Below are 17,605 nucleotides of genomic sequence, written 5' to 3'. Positions count from 1 at the left end.
CTTCGCGTCACTAATAAGATGACGATTCATATTGTTATTATTAGATGGTCGAGTTGTACTTATATTGATATGTTAATCAAATTGGTCTCTTACTTGAAAATCTAGACCTTAGGAATATTTTTATATTATATGTTTGCCAATCTTCGCGTCACTAATAAGATGACGATTCATATTGTTATTATTAGATGGTCGAGTTGTACTTATATTGATATGTTAATCAAATTGGTCTCTTACTTGAAAATCTAGACCTTAGGAATATTTTTATATTATATGTTTGCCAATCTTCGCGTCACTAATAAGATGACGATTCATATTATTATTAGATGGTCGAGTTGTACTTATATTGATATGTTAATCAAATTGGTCTCTTACTTGAAAATCTAGACCTTAGGAATATTTTTATATTATATGTTTGCCAATCTTCGCGTCACTAATAAGATGACGATTCATATTGTTATTATTAGATGGTCGAGTTGTACTTATATTGATATGTTAATCAAATTGGTCTCTTACTTGAAAATCTAGACCTTAGGAATATTTTTATATTATATGTTTGCCAATCTTCGCGTCACTAATAAGATGACGATTCATATTGTTATTATTAGATGGTCGAGTTGTACTTATATTGATATGTTAATCAAATTGGTCTCTTACTTGAAAATCTAGACCTTAGGAATATTTTTATATTATATGTTTGCCAATCTTCGCGTCACTAATAAGATGACGATTCATATTGTTATTATTAGATGGTCGAGTTGTACTTATATTGATATGTTAATCAAATTGGTCTCTTACTTGAAAATCTAGACCTTAGGAATATTTTTATATTATATGTTTGCCAATCTTCGCGTCACTAATAAGATGACGATTCATTTTATTATTAGATGGTCGAGTTGTACTTATATTGATATGTTAATCAAATTGGTCTCTTACTTGAAAATCTAGACCTTAGGAATGTAATATATAAAGGATTAAAAATTCGCCACAAAGCCAAGCAAACAATCAATGCATACAAATAGATTGTTGGTTGAACTTTATATAAGAAGTTCAACACAACAAATAAATTATGCAATTTTATTATCGAATCATCAAGCAAAGGATAAGCTTCAGTGGATCGCAGTATGGCAGCTGCTCAACCACTTACAACACCTTGCCTGTTACAAAAGTCGTTTACAATTGATTCTAGGCTTTGTCATTGTATTAAATAATGCTTTTATATGTAACTAGCGCGGCATCAGGTGATCAAAGATCCTCCCAATTTACTATGTTACAAATTACATTGGCATCACATCCATTGTCGTTTAAAAAGTAAATTATAAACTTTAAATGGTTTAGAAGCCATACAATGCAAATTGCCCCTTATTTATCATTGCAGTCCAGCACGGATACGACCTTAGAGGCGTTCAGGCATAATCCAACGGACGTAGCGTCATACCACTGTTCGCTCGAACAAGTATTGTGCCATTGGTCCGTACCTGCGGTTCCTCTCGTACTACGCAGGAATGCTGTCGCAACAACGTTTTGTCATTAGTAGGGTAAAACTAACCTGTCTCACGACGGTCTAAACCCAGCTCACGTTCCCTTGCATGGGTGAACAATCCAACGCTTGGTGAATTTTGCTTCACAATGATAGGAAGAGCCGACATCGAAGGATCAAAAAGCGACGTCGCTATGAACGCTTGGCCGCCACAAGCCAGTTATCCCTATGGTAACTTTTCTGACACCTCTTGTTAAAAACTCTTTAAACCAAAAGGATCGATAGGCCGAGCTTTTGCTGTCCCTGTGTGTACTGAACACCGAGATCAAGTCAGCATTTGCCCTTTTGCTCTATGTGTGGTTTCTGTCCGCACTGAGCTGGCCTTGGGACACCTTCGTTATTATTTGAGAGATGTACCGCCCCAGTCAAACTCCCTACCTGGCAATGTCCTTGAATTGGATCATACCTGAGTAATTGGAGTTATACCAAATTTTCAAATCAAAAATACATAAATGCACCGTTTTATTAAAGAATTTGTTTGCGATTATATAACAAACTCGTGATACTTTGATCAAGAAGCTTGCATCAAAACCCAATACCATAAGATATAATAAATATATCCGTATAATGGCTAGGAAATGATACACGTTCCATTTAATCAAGTAAGTAAGGAAACAATAAGAGTAGTGGTATTTCATTGGCGATACCAAACCGAGGTCTAATATCTCCCACTTATTCTACACCTCTTATGTCTCCTTACACTGCCAGATTAGAGTCAAGCTCAAAAGGGTCTTCTTTCCCCGCTAATTATTCCAAGCCCGTTCCCTTGGCTGTGGTTTCGCTAGATAGTAGATAGGGACAGGTGTGTCTCGGATCCCTCCGAACTTATTTAACGTGACGTGTTCCGCACTGAAGGGATTACAGCCACGGCATTCTAATATACCCACAAGGGAGTATATAATGCAAGGGTCTGGGTTAAGCGCCAAACCAACGCCCTGGACTAGAAGCTATAGCTATGTACATAGCAACCACCCCAGTAGCAATTTAAGTACTTGCTTGTCGGGCAAGCACTCCCCCTTGCATAGGGGCGAGATCTATCTAAAATCTCTACTGTTCTTTGGGTCGCAGCACCCGAGTTGTATTAACGCAACATCCACGTCGAGCCCGGGGACTCTACCCGCGATATAGGTGTCAACCACAGCCACCACGAAACTCCCACTAGGGGGCCGACCTCAATGAGTAGCCTTGGAGAACCACTCAACCCGTGGCACCGAAATTTCAGGCTCGGTGGGCCTCACCCCTTCAGCTCCGACAAGCTCGGATGGGGCAACCATGTCATATTAGTCGCCTCCTACGACAAGCAATGACAAGCTGTGGCAGTATTCTTCGCCGTTGCCACACGGCAAGGGGGTTTTGGGACTATTGTCCCGGCGCCTGCGGTTCATCCCTCGTCGCTTCCATCCTACGCCTCGAGAAGGCAGCATCAGCAAAAGCTCCTAGGAGACGCATCCGTTCTGGGGTCTCGACTACTCCTGCGACGTTCCATCGTTCTTGGACTCGAACAATGCCAAGGGCATCCAAGTCACGCAAATCGCTATAGAGGCGGCACTCACATAGTACGTGAAGCCAGTCCTCACTCTCCTCTCCACATGAGCATGCGGTTGTGGTGCTGAGGGTTCTACCATGGAGGAAAGCGTTGAACGACCCGTGTCCTGTCAGCAAGAATCCGGCTCTTAAGGTGAAGACAAAGTCCTTCCTCTTGTAGACGAACGCTGCCTCTGGGAAAAACTGGCGAGTCACAAAACCGTGAGCCGCTTGGTCCCATCTGAGTTGCCACTCATTTAGCAGACATTCGTCTAGCAGAGCCATCTTGGATTTCCAGTCCAACACAGACAAGTCCTGTCCATAGAGCCAGTCGCTCTCGTCCAGGGGAACGTGCTTTCTGAGCTTAAACTTCACTGCCATCCTGTGAGCATCTAAATCCATTGGAGGAGCACCAGCAAGCACCTGCAGTGCCACCGTGGACACTGTGCGGCATACCGGTAGGCATCCTAATAGGATGGTCCTCTGGCACGAGGTGAGGAGTCTTAAGGACTTGCCCTTGCTCGCCGCCTTGTACCAGACCGAGGCACCGAAGAGTGCACAGGGGACCATGAGTCCGCTGTATATCGTCCTCTTAGCACGGGAGCTGAGCCCCCAATCGACTCGGAGCACCCGTGCTAGCCCTCCGGCAACTCCAGCCAGCCGATCTCTGAGAGCAGAGATATGCGGGAGAAAGCTCATCCGCTCGCCGACTAAGATGCCAAGGTACCGGCATTTGGTGACGTATGGCAGGCTTGCTCCAGCAAACCGTACGGTCGGTCTCCTAGTGTCTGAAAGATTCCCTTTCAGCAACATGATTGCCGTCTTGCTGGTTGACACACTCACTCCAACCTCAGCTCCCCAGGCTCCCACGATGTCCATCAACTGCTCGCCCTTTCGCTCCAGATCGGCACGGGAATTCCCATCGACGAAAAGTAGCAAGTCATCTGCAAACGCGCTCAGAGCACAATGTGGCTTCAGGCGCTGAAGCAGCACATCCATCAGTAGGTTCCAAATAAATGGACCACTGACGGACCCTTGCGGGCAGCCCCGTGTAACCGACACTGTGGCCGCTTCGTAACTGCTGATGATACTGGCACTTCGACCGGAGAAATAACTTTTCCACAAGTCTATCTCTCGACAGCCGACGTCGATAAGCCGATCCAGCACCGCGTTCCACTCAACATTGTCGAAGGCACCCTTGAAATCAACAAAGATTCCCAGCACCCTCCTCTCGCGGCTGGTGGAAACGGTGTTTTTAGCGTGCATCCACGCATCCTCAACGCAGCGTCCAGGCCGAAATCCAAATTGCCATCTGCAGCCATCCGGTAGCACATCCTTTAGTCGATTCACCATGATCCCTTCCAGCACCTTTCCGAACACTGGCAAAAGGCATATGCCACGATAAGAGGCAGGATCGCTCCTGTCCTTATCTGGCCCCTTTACCAGCGGTATCACTCTCGGGTGTTTCCACTCGGCAGGAAAATATCCTTCCGAGAGGCATCGAGAGTACAACTTCGTCAGGTGCTGAGGGATAGCACGCCATACCTCCTTGACGATCCCACCCGTGATGCCGTCCATTCCCGGCGATCGCCGGCTTCTCAGCTTCGCGACGCTGGTTGCCACCTCGAAGGCTTCGAGGGTCGGTGGAGCAGCAGGAGTTATACCCTCACGCACTGTGGATTCCGCAACAGGGAAGAAGTTGCGGAGGAGTATATCTGCGCAGTCGTGCCATGTCGTAAGTAGCGCGCCGTTCGACCTAAGACATCCAAGATCGGTTGTCTTTTTCCGGCCTCGGCATATTCGGTAGGCGTGCCCCCATGGATCATCCTTGTGCCGTCCCACGAAGTCCCGCCAGTTTTGTTCCTTTGTCATCAGGATAAGCTTCTTATACTGGCCTGAGGCAAGCCTTAATCCAGCGGCAAGTCGCTCAACATCGCCGGTGCCACTCCGACGAGCTGCCTGCAGCCTGCGCCTCAGTCTCCTGACCTCTTGGCGCTTGGTACTCAGTTCAGGATTCCACCATATTACGTTTCCCCTTGCTGCAGGTATCCTGCGCCCTATTACCCTGTCGCACACTTCGTGTACGATGGAGCGAAGGGCTGACACATGATCATCCAACGGCGATTCCTCCAGTTCCTCGAGACATTCAGCTACATCCCTTAGTTCTACTCTGAATCTTCGCCAACTTGCATTGGAGAGCCTCCATTGCGGTACCGGAGCTAGGCTCTCAACGGTACTGCTTGGATCTGGAGTAACCTCAACAGTGATGATGTTGTGGTCACTCAGCTCCCAGAAGTCAACTCTCCATTCGTATGTTGCCCACACACGCGCTGCTTCGTTGGTGAAGGTCACGTCGATATCACTTCTGGAGCGGTGATTATCGAACGTGAACACCTGGCTGGCCGTATTAAGCACACAGACACCGCTTGCGATGATCCACTCGTCCATGTGCTGTCCCCGTTCGCGATTCAGACGGTCTCCAGAGTTAGCTGGAGTTTTGCTGAACCACATCGGGGAAACCGCATTCGCATCAAGTCCGAGGATTGTCGGTGTCCTGCTGGCTAGCAGCAGAACCGTATCCAGGTAGTCAGTGTAGGGCTGCAGGGCAGCTGAGTACTGGCAGTATACGGAGGACAGAAAAATGGTGCCGTATTTTCCTGTGACACTCACGCACACTCCATAATCCGTCGTCAATGTCTCGATGGGCATGCAGATGGCAGACGGGTCGTCCACGATGATGGCAGCTTTCTTCCTTTTGTCAGCGAAGATTCTCATGCCTCCAGGGAGTCCAGTGAGACGCTTGCCTGCGTCCACATAGGGCTCCTGAATGAGTGCGAACAGGTGGCCAGCATCTCTCATCCGCTTTGCAAGCTCGATGACAGCGCAACGGCCTCGACCACAATTCGCTTGGATGAAGCTGAACATGTTAATGTCTAGCTTGCACCCTGGCTAGCACAGCGCTATATATCGGGCATCCACCCGAGAGCATATAGTGCCCCGAGGGTAGCCCTTTATGGCGGCAGTTACGGCAGTCCACCGCATTTTTGCACTTCGCCGCGACGTGGTCGTTCTGTCCGCACTGGCGGCAGACCTGGTTTTCTCTAGCGTACCGACACTCGCTGACTTTGTGGTCAAAACCAAGGCATCGGTGGCACGCATAGGTGCGCACTTGAGAGCGGCAGCGGTAAGAGAACCACTTGATATACACCCTCCCGCTTTCGAGAACGGCCAACGCCTGATCATCTACTTCCAGCGTCACGTTTATAGTGGCGCTGTTAGCTGCTGACCAGGGCTTGGTCGCCAGGACTACCGCCTTCTGGAACTCCTTCAGCGACATCTCCTCGAAGTTTTTCTCTTTTAACTCCATCATGAACTCATCCGGCGTCACAGTGGTGTCCACATCCTGTACCGTCACCCTGGGTTTTGCGGCAGTGTTTTTGGACACCTTAAGGCCCACCTCAGCGAATTTTGCGGAGGCAACGATTTTCGACATCTCCGCCTGCGATGGCGTGCGAATAATCGCGCCGCCCCGCTTCAACTCTCGCACCTCATGCACTCTGACGCCCAAAGCAGGCGCTACCTCTTTGCGGACCTTGTCCGCAATTTGCCTCCCTGATAAGGCCGGATCATCACATGCAACGACTGCCGACCAGGTCTCCCGGATTTTCCGCGGTGCGGCTACAGGGGCATAGGGGGCGACAGGGGCAGCAGGTGAGGCGATAAGGTGCGCGCCTCTAGCAGCGGCGGCTGCGTATGAGACGGCCGAGGCAACCGGTGTCTGCTTCTTAAGGCGGTCCTCAAGCACTCCAATCCGTATAAGGAGGGCTGCAACAACCTCCTCGTAGCGGTTGGCTACGGACTGTACCTTCACATTTGTGGCCGGGTTGGCATAGGAGACCATGAACATCCTACCGATCTCCGATCGGATGTCCCCCATCTCGGCAGCGACGGCACCATTACCTCTCCACTCCCTATCCGAGAAGGATTTTAGAGGACTGGCTGGTGCAACGAAGGTCTTCTCGTGTTCAGCAGAGGATGCAGCAGCGGCGGGGGCTGCGGGAGCGGCAGGGGCTGCGGCAAGGGCAGCGACAGGCGCAGCGGCAGCGGCAGCAGCAGGGGCAGCGGCAGCGGCAGCGGCAGGGGCTGTCGCAGTGTCAGCGGCAGTTGCATCCAGTGCCATCAACTTGCACCTAGAGGCGTCCCTCAGCGGCGCTTTATTGCGCTTACCTCTGGGTCGTCCTCTGCCCCCACTGCTTCCCCTACTACTAGCACTCTCACTGCCAGAATCTCCAACATCCATTTTGGGTGGCGCCATCCGCCGGTTATCGGCAGTTCCAACCCAAAAGCTTTTCCACCAAGGACTTACCCCTTTATTATCAGCTGGTCGGAAAGCTCTATCAGCTGATCAGCTGATAAAAGTTTAGCGATGACACAAACCGCACAGCTGTTTTAGGCAAAATGTGCCTAAATAAGCCTAACTCCTCTCTCAAGAGAGCGCCTCTCTCGTGACACACGTGGCGCAATGGAAAATTTCCAATGGGAAAAACCCAATTTCACCCGGTTTCACCACTTTTACACAGGGAAAACACGCGCACTGGGTTCGCAGGCACAAAACACGAATTTTCGTGCTGTTTCTAGCTTCGTATCTGGTCTCTATCAGTCAATATTGGCTACACTCGCGGAGCGTACGGAAAACACGTCTGTTCGCACGAGCAATCTAACACCGACTGAGTAGATAGGGACAGTAGGAATCTCGTTAATCCATTCATGCGCGTCACTAATTAGATGACGAGGCATTTGGCTACCTTAAGAGAGTCATAGTTACTCCCGCCGTTGACCCGCGCTTACTTGAATTTCTTCACTTTGACATTCAGAGCACTGGGCAGAAATCACATTGTGTCAACACCCGCTAGGGCCATCACAATGCTTTGTTTTAATTAGACAGTCGGATTCCCCAAGTCCGTGCCAGTTCTGAATTGATTGTTAATTGATAATCGTTATAATTAATAAGAACTAATTGGTTTAACCCAATTAGTATTCTTAAAAATTTTAGCAAGAAAGTTCCACAATTGGCTACGTAACTAAACTATCCGGGGAACAAGTAACTAACATAAATGCTAGAAACTCTATTTACCCAGAACGAGCACATAAACCATGTTATTGTTTCCCAATCAAGCCCGACTATCTCAATCTTCAGAGCCAATCCTTATCCCGAAGTTACGGATCTAATTTGCCGACTTCCCTTACCTACATTATTCTATCGACTAGAGACTCTTCACCTTGGAGACCAGCTGCGGATATTGGTACGGCCTGTTGAGAAGTTTGCGTGTCCCCACCATAAATTTTCAAGGTCAGTATATGTCATGCTCTTCTAGCCCATCTACCATATCTCTCTGCGAAAGACTTCCAATGGTAGTACGGCTATAAAACAGAAAAGAAAACTCTTCCGATATCTCTCGACGGCTTCTTTATGGTCGTTCCTGTTGCCAGGATGAGCACGAGGCCCATATTTAATAACAAACGGATACTCAACAGGTTACGGAATTGGAACCGTATTCCCTTTCGTTCAAAATTATTCAAGTATATTAATTTAGCTAGATTTTATATAATATATATATTTGTTTGGCATTTGTATTTTACTTGAAAATTTTCGGCTTTCGCCTTGAACTTAGGACCGACTAACTCGTGATCAACCACTGTTCACACGAAACCCTTCTCCACTTCAGTCCTCCAAGGTCTCATTCGATTATTTGCTACTACCACCAAGATCTGTACCAATGGCAGCTCCATGCAGGCTTACGCCAAACACTTCTACGCATACCATTGTACCTTCCTACTCACTAAAGTTTCAAAATTTATATTACAAGTAATATAAATCATCTACTTTAGCGGTAATGTATAGGTATACAACTTAAGCGCCATCCATTTTAAGGGCTAGTTGCTTCGGCAGGTGAGTTGTTACACACTCCTTAGCGGATTTCGACTTCCATGATCACCGTCCTGCTGTTTTAAGCAACCAACGCCTTTCATGGTATCTGCATGAGTTGTTAATTTGGGCACCGTAACATTACGTTTGGTTCATCCCACAGCGCCAGTTCTGCTTACCAAAAGTGGCCCACTGGGCACATTATATCATAACCTTGAACTTCATATCAAGAAAGTTAAGGTTCTTACCCATTTAAAGTTTGAGAATAGGTTAAGATCGTTTCGACCCTAAGGCCTCTAATCATTCGCTTTACCAGATAAGATTATTTTATATAATATTAAAATGCACCAGCTATCCTGAGGGAAACTTCGGAAGGAACCAGCTACTAGATGGTTCGATTGGTCTTTCGCCCCTATACTCAATTCTGACAATCGATTTGCACGTCAGAACTGTTTCGGTCTTCCATCAGGGTTTCCCCTGACTTCAACCTGATCAAGTATAGTTCACCATCTTTCGGTTCACAGCATATATGCTCAAGGTACGTTCCAGTTAGAGGCATAAATAATATAAATATCATTATACATAACTATATAGAACGCCCCGGGATTGTGTTAATTAGCTATAAATAGTTAAAAAACTAATCCCATTATTAGTCAAGTTAATTACGCTATTAGGTTTATATCCCAATAACTTGCACATATGTTAGACTCCTTGGTCCGTGTTTCAAGACGGGTCCCGAAGGTATCCTGAATCTTTCGCATTGTTAATCCTACAAGTGCATATAATAAACACAAAAATCAATGATAATTATGCCATTATATAATTCCGAAAAATTAACGCACTGTATTCATAAAAATCTATCAGCACTTTATCAAATTAATAACATTTATTCTGTGTTAAAATGCAAGCAAATTAATTTGAATAAACTATAAGTTATATTTTATGATAAATTTGGTATGCTAATAGATTACAATGTCCTTATATGGAAAAAATGCACACTATTATCATAATATTGTTTAAATATTACAATTCTAATGATGAATTTTCCATAACGGATATTCAGGTTCATCGGGCTTAACCTCTAAGCAGTTTCACGTACTGTTTAACTCTCTATTCAGAGTTCTTTTCAACTTTCCCTCACGGTACTTGTTTACTATCGGTCTCATGGTTATATTTAGTTTTAGATGGAGTTTACCACCCACTTAGTGCTGCACTATCAAGCAACACGACTCTTTGGAAACATCATCTAGTAATCATTAACGTTATACGGGCCTGGCACCCTCTATGGGTAAATGGCCTCATTTAAGAAGGACTTAAATCGTTAATTTCTCATACTAGAATATTGACGCTCCATACACTGCATCTCACATTTGCCATATAGACAAAGTGACTTAGTGCTGAACTGATTTCTTTTCGCTCGCCGCTACTAAGAAAATCCTTGTTAGTTTCTTTTCCTCCCCTAATTAATATGCTTAAATTCAGGGGGTAGTCCCATATGAGTTGAGGTTGTGTATAACTTTTATATGCAATTAATTCTTTATATATAATGATAAAACATTTTATTAAATTCGTTATATTAATAATATCTGTATATAAATGGCATTTGTTTGATTTAACGAATCAACGAAGAACAATAATATTGTCAACGGTTTTCTATTTTCTAATCATTAATAAGAGACAATTCTAGATAAATTTTTATGCTAGACATTTCTCAGTATCATTTGATTGAAAAAGAAAATATTTCTCTTCGTTTTTCACATTCAAATTATTTACTAATGTGAGATAATGTTTTTCATATATTTTTTAATATTATGAATAAAATAATTAAATTATTATTATCCAATAATATACCATATGCTTATAAAATTTCATTATAAAATTTGTATAAGCAACTTAATTAGCATAGTCTTACAACCCTCAACCATATGTAGTCCAAGCAGCACTATAAAATTAATTAAAGTACATAACAGCATGGACTGCGATATGCGTTCAAAATGTCGATGTTCATGTGTCCTGCAGTTCACACGATGACGCACAGTTTGCTGCGTTCTTCATCGACCCATGAGCCGAGTGATCCACCGCTTAGAGTTTTATAAATTGGTTTCTTAATTTTGTCAAATATGTTTTTATTGAAAGAAATTAAAAATACACCATTTTACTGGCATATATCAATTCCTTCAATAAATTTATTTTTATACCTAAAACGAATGCTGCGAAATGTCTTAGTTTTATATAACCAATATATATCAAAGTATTTCTTTTTAAATTGCATTTATTGTAAATAAATATATATATATATATATTAATACTTTTTTAGCGATATAAATTGAAATTTATATAAAACATTAACCTGTATAAAACCAGGTACAACATTGTACATTTTAGGTTGTTGCATTATCCAATGTATGCGCATAACTGAGATGAACAATACATATCGCAACGCGTGTATATTATGGTCCATATACACACAGTATTTTAATTGTGTTTATATACAATAATAATTTAATATTATTATTTTAATAATTCGATTTGCTTGTTCGAATTTTTATTTGTTTGTTTTGGCTGCTTATTATTTCTCTCATATGTATTAAATACAATATATAATTTTAATATTTGCATTATTTCGATTTGCTTGTTCGAAATTTTATTTGATCTATATTAGATCTCATATACATTTTGGCAATTCATATTTTATTTGTATTATTATAATGTATTTATTATAATATAAACAAATATTTTATTAACGGTAAGGATATACAATAATAATTTAATATTATTATTTTAATAATTCGATTTGCTTGTTCGAATTTTTATTTGTTTGCTTTGGCTGCTTATTAATTTCTCTCATATGTATTAAATACAATATATAATTTTAATATTTGCATTATTTCGATTTGCTTGTTCGAAATTTCATTTGATCTATAATAGATCTCATATACATTTTGGCAATTCATATTTTATTTGTAATACTATAATGTATTTATTATAATATAAACAAATATTTTATTAACGGTAAGGATATTAAAACATTAATGATCCTTCCGCAGGTTCACCTACGGAAACCTTGTTACGACTTTTACTTCCTCTAAATAATCAAGTTCGGTCAACTTTTGCGAAACAACCGTAACACGCAAGGCGTCACAGTGATCACGTCCGGAGACCTCACTAAATAATTCAATCGGTAGTAGCGACGGGCGGTGTGTACAAAGGGCAGGGACGTAATCAATGCGAGTTAATGACTCACACTTACTGGGAATTCCAAGTTCATGTGAACAGTTTCAGTTCACAATCCCAAGCATGAAAGTGGTTCAGCGGTTTACCCGGACCTCTCGGTCTAGGAAATACACGTTGATACTTTCATTGTAGCGCGCGTGCAGCCCAGGACATCTAAGGGCATCACAGACCTGTTATTGCTCAATCTCATTATTGCTAGACGCAATTTGTCCATTTAAGAAGCTAGTGTCCTTATAATGGGACAAACCAACAGGTACGGCTCCACTTATATAAACACATTCAAACACAATAAACATTTTACTGCCACCATGAATGAAGGCTATATAAGCTTCAACACCATAATCCTGAAGATATCTATTTAATATATTTGAGTCTCGTTCGTTATCGGAATTAACCAGACAAATCACTCCACGAACTAAGAACGGCCATGCACCACCACCCATAGATTCGAGAAAGAGCTATCAATCTGTCTTACACACTTATGTTCGGACCTGGTAAGTTTTCCCGTGTTGAGTCAAATTAAGCCGCAGGCTCCACTCCTGGTGGTGCCCTTCCGTCAATTCCTTTAAGTTTCAGCTTTGCAACCATACTTCCCCCGGAGCCCAAAAGCTTTGGTTTCCCGGGAAGCGACTGAGAGAGCCATAAAAGTAGCTACACCCAATTGCTAGCTGGCATCGTTTATGGTTAGAACTAGGGCGGTATCTGATCGCCTTCGAACCTCTAACTTTCGTTCTTGATTAATGAAAACATCTTTGGCAAATGCTTTCGCTTAAGTTAGTCTTACGACGGTCCAAGAATTTCACCTCTCGCGTCGTAATACTAATGCCCCCAAACTGCTTCTATTAATCATTACCTCTTGATCTGAAAACCAATGAAAGCAGAACAGAGGTCTTATTTCATTATCCCATGCACAGAATATTCAGGCATTTGAAGCCTGCTTTAAGCACTCTAATTTGTTCAAAGTAATTGTACCGGCCCACAATAACACTCGTTTAAGAGCACTAATGCAGGTTTTTAAATAGGAGGAACATATGAAAAAATACAAGTATCTAAGCACATGTAAGAACTCCACCGGTAATACGCTTACATACATAAAGGTATAGTACTAACCACAATTGTAAGTTGTACTACCCGTATGAAGCACAAGTTCAACTACGAACGTTTTAACCGCAACAACTTTAATATACGCTATTGGAGCTGGAATTACCGCGGCTGCTGGCACCAGACTTGCCCTCCAATTGGTCCTTGTTAAAGGATTTAAAGTGTACTCATTCCAATTACAGGGCCTCGGATATGAGTCCTGTATTGTTATTTTTCGTCACTACCTCCCCGAGCTGGGAGTGGGTAATTTACGCGCCTGCTGCCTTCCTTAGATGTGGTAGCCGTTTCTCAGGCTCCCTCTCCGGAATCGAACCCTGATTCCCCGTTACCCGTTGCAACCATGGTAGTCCTAGATACTACCATCAAAAGTTGATAGGGCAGACATTTGAAAGATCTGTCGTCGGTACAAGACCATACGATCTGCATGTTATCTAGAGTTCAACCAATATAACGATCTTGCGATCGCTTGGTTTTAGCCTAATAAAAGCACATGTTCCATAAGGTTCATGTTTTAATTGCATGTATTAGCTCTAGAATTACCACAGTTATCCAAGTGACTGTTAACGATCTAAGGAACCATAACTGATATAATGAGCCTTTTGCGGTTTCACTTTTAATTCGTGTGTACTTAGACATGCATGGCTTAATCTTTGAGACAAGCATATAACTACTGGCAGGATCAACCAGAATAATGTTTTTATTCATATTTCATTCATATTTTTTGAATAGAAATTAGCAATATATATGTTGTTATAGATTTTATTTCTATCGAATACGGCCATTTTTATATAGCATTCGTATACGTTTGTTTTCCAATTTATACTTGTTTCGCCACTAATAATAACAAGTTTTTATTGATGTCAAAAAGAATCATATTCTTTATAAACACAATATTTATTTTTCAAATATTTTCTTTATATAAGTTAACAACCAACTCCCAACTTGGGCTGAGCAGGCCAATTCATATTCCCTTTATTAATATTAATCACTATTATTATATTATTATTACACTTCTTATACCACTCGTGTATGGTTCGCCTCAATTTGAGGTCCACCCTAATGAGCCCAAGTGCTGAGCCAACATATTGTGCCAACATATGGGCCGTGGCTTTGTCCCATTGGCTGACAGCGAACGTATGACTTCTGCAAAATGTGCATGGTCAGCGGTCTGCCACGGGCATCCGGTCATGCATGAGCCTTTGTTAATTCTTAAGTTCAGTTCATATAGGATATTCAATAAATAAAGAGCACCAGCTCCTATTAATGAAACTCCGGCACTTAGCCGTTAAATCTTTAATTAAAATATACTGACTGAGTCTCTAGGCCAGCAGGTAAAGAAGGGCAGTCACCCTTCCAACGTAAACTTCCTAATCTTCAGTGGATAGGAGTAGCCAGCCGGCTCCTCAAGAATCACCAACACCAAGTACGCGTGATCCCCCCTGGATCCAACACCCGTCCCATAAGAATTGGGACTGATATTAGTGACTGCTGCGTGGGACCTGCCCGCCAGCCGATCTGTATTATATAACAATTAGTGACTACTGCGTGGGACCTGCCCGCCAGCTAACCCCCATTAAATCTATAATTGGCGCCCAACTACTCTTCGAATCTCACCCTGAGGAAAACAAAATGTAAGTGACTGTGCGACGAAGATAGGTCACCCAGGTCAATACGAAATATTGTGACAGATAAGTGCCTACACAAATTCTCCATATTTACTTACAAACTTGTGCCAGAGCTAGCAATTTAAATTTAAAAATTTAAATTTAAAAATACACAAAGCAGTTATATGAAATATATATTTGTTTGCAATTTTAAGTGGTTATTACGCGTGGAAAATTTTCCCCTCCCCTATTCCCTTGATTATTCTATGATTATACTCGATTTGCATGCGTTTATTTTAAAAAAAAAAAAAAAAAAAACAGAAATTTTGTGTCCAGTGTACCTGTGTGATTACTAAGCCTGTTGTTTCGACCCAGCCATTTTCCAACCGGAATTTTTCTTGAGATATATAAATTCAGCGGGTTTTTTATTATAGTTTCTCTTCAAATTCGTTGTGCTTCACCCACCGCGCAGTTACTCCCCTAAATAATCGTCCATCGTCGCCTTTATTACTGCCGATTAACTCACTCAGCCCCATTTGCGGCCGATGAGTTGGGAATATAGGGAAGTTAAACAAGAAGTAGAGAGCGACGACAGTGAAGAAATCGGATTTTGCCCCACAACGACACAACCAGACTCAGAAATGAACCCAGAAATGATACAGGCCCTCATTACAAATGCTGTCAACGCCGCGCTAACCGCACAGGAGCAGCGCTGGCGGGCAGAAATTGAATCAGTTAGAAATCAGGTCAGCTCGTTAACTGTGCAGGCACCCCAAGTAGAAGTTTATGAAAGGGTAACACCGGACCCCGCCATAAAGTGCGATGTCAAATTAGATATTGTAAAATCGCTCCCAACCTTTAGTGGCAGCCACGATGAATACGTGTCGTGGAGGCAGGCCGCATCAGATGCGTATGAGGTATTCAAGAGATACAAAGGCAGCGAGGCCCACTATGAAGCAGTGGTTATTATCAAAAACAAAATTTGTGGTAATGCGCGATCGCTCCTCACGTCCCATAATACAGTGCTAAATTTCGATGCAATTCTGGCTAGGCTGGATTGCACATACGCGGACAAAACGTCCCTACGCGTACTGCGTCAAAATCTAGAGATGGTTCAACAGCGCGATGCCGATCTCATGGCATATTATGACGAGGTCGAGAGGAAACTCACGCTCGTCACGAACAAAATAGTTATGTCGCACACTGCAGACACGGCAACCATCCTGAATAAAGAAGTTAGGGGCGACGCCTTACACGCATTTATTGCTGGACTGAAAAGACCCCTTAGAGCACTGGTGCTGCCAGCACAGCCAAAAGACCTTCCGTCTGCGCTTGCGCTAGCGCGGGAGGCCGAAAATAGCATTGAAAGAAGTGCATTCGCGGCTTCCTACGCAAAAGCAATAGAAGACAAGTCCCTTGTCCACGATGGAAACAGGCGTAACAATAAATTTCAGGGAAAGCAATGGAAAGGAGAGGATAAAAATCCACACTTCGTTCCGAAGCAAAGCCAAAGCAAGCCCCAGGAGGACAGCCCCTGGCAGAAGCGCGGGGACCCCGAAGTTACAGACCATAACAAAGTACAGCCTATGGAGGTCGACCCTTCCACATCAAAGTTTAGGCAGGAGACTAATTGGGGAAAGCCTCAGAATAATAACAATCACAAAAGACAGAATTCATCTCAGCGTTATTCGGGGCAAAGACGCCAGCGCGTCAATAACATAACCCAGTCCCATGAGCAGGAGGAGGCAGATTACGCCGCCGCAGCTGAAGCGGAAGTCGCCAGCATTGAAGAAGGTAATGACTCCGACGAACTTAAGGACCTGCTACATTTTTTAGGGAGCGCTCCCGACTGCCGTTCATCGAACGACAGTTGGCTGATAGAACATTAAAAATACTTATCGACACGGGGGCGGCAAAAAATTACGTTAAGCCCGTAAAGGAGCTAAAAAACGTAATGCCGGTCGAGAACCCCTTTACTGTGAGCTCTATTCACGGCTCCAGTAGCGTCAAGCAAAAATGCATGATGCGCATTTTTGGGCTAAACGCCCCATTTTTTTTGTTAAATACGCTAAGCACGTTCGATGCCATAATTGGCTTTGACTCGCTAACGCGAGCAGGGGTCGCATTGGACTTAGGCAATGGCGTAATAAAATTCGCAAACTCCACGGAAAAACTAAAATTCTTTGACTGCGATAACGTGAATTTTACAAAAATCGACGACATCGTGGTACCAAATTCGGCGAAAGCCGAGTTCAAAAAAGTTATTCTGAAAAGAATAAAGGTGTTTTCGACCTCTAACGAGGCCCTAACATTCAACACCTCGGTCATCGCCACTATCCGAACTAAGAGTGACGAACCCGTCTACTCCAGGTTATACCCCTACCCCATGGGGGCAGCAGACTTTGTAAACAGCGAAATCAAGGAACTGCTGAGCAATGGCATAATCAGGCCTTCCAGATCCCCGTACAACAGCCCTACTTGGGTAGTTGACAAAAAAGGGACCGACGAGAATGGCATCAGGAAGAAACGTTTGGTAATCGACTTTAGGAAACTAAACGAGCAAACAATTGCCGATCGCTACCCTATGCCAAGCATTCCCATGATTCTAGCGAATTTAGGGAAAGCCAAATACTTTACTACCCTAGACTTGAAGTCAGGGTATCATCAGATATACTTGGC

General features: G+C 43.3%; 2 non-coding genes and 1 pseudogene across 2 annotated transcripts; all 3 read right to left on the bottom strand.

Moving 5' to 3' along the window:
- Positions 1 to 1,080: 1,080 nt before the first annotated feature.
- LOC127010575 (large subunit ribosomal RNA) lies at positions 1,081 to 10,496 on the bottom strand (annotated as a pseudogene).
- Positions 10,497 to 10,898: 402 nt separating this feature from the next.
- Positions 10,899 to 11,077, bottom strand: LOC127010596 (5.8S ribosomal RNA). The gene has a single exon (XR_007763328.1). It is a non-coding gene; the product is annotated as a 5.8S ribosomal RNA (ribosomal RNA).
- Positions 11,078 to 12,017: 940 nt separating this feature from the next.
- Positions 12,018 to 14,012, bottom strand: LOC127010529 (small subunit ribosomal RNA). The gene has a single exon (XR_007763285.1). It is a non-coding gene; the product is annotated as a small subunit ribosomal RNA (ribosomal RNA).
- Between the last annotated feature and the right edge of the window lie 3,593 nt (positions 14,013 to 17,605).

The sequence above is a fragment of the Drosophila biarmipes genome, chromosome X (genome assembly GCF_025231255.1).
Source record: "Drosophila biarmipes strain raj3 chromosome X, RU_DBia_V1.1, whole genome shotgun sequence".
NCBI classification, from domain to species: Eukaryota; Metazoa; Arthropoda; class Insecta; order Diptera; family Drosophilidae; genus Drosophila; species Drosophila biarmipes.
The sequence above is the reverse complement of the archived record's forward strand: the minus strand, read 5'-3'. Positions and strand labels throughout refer to the sequence as shown.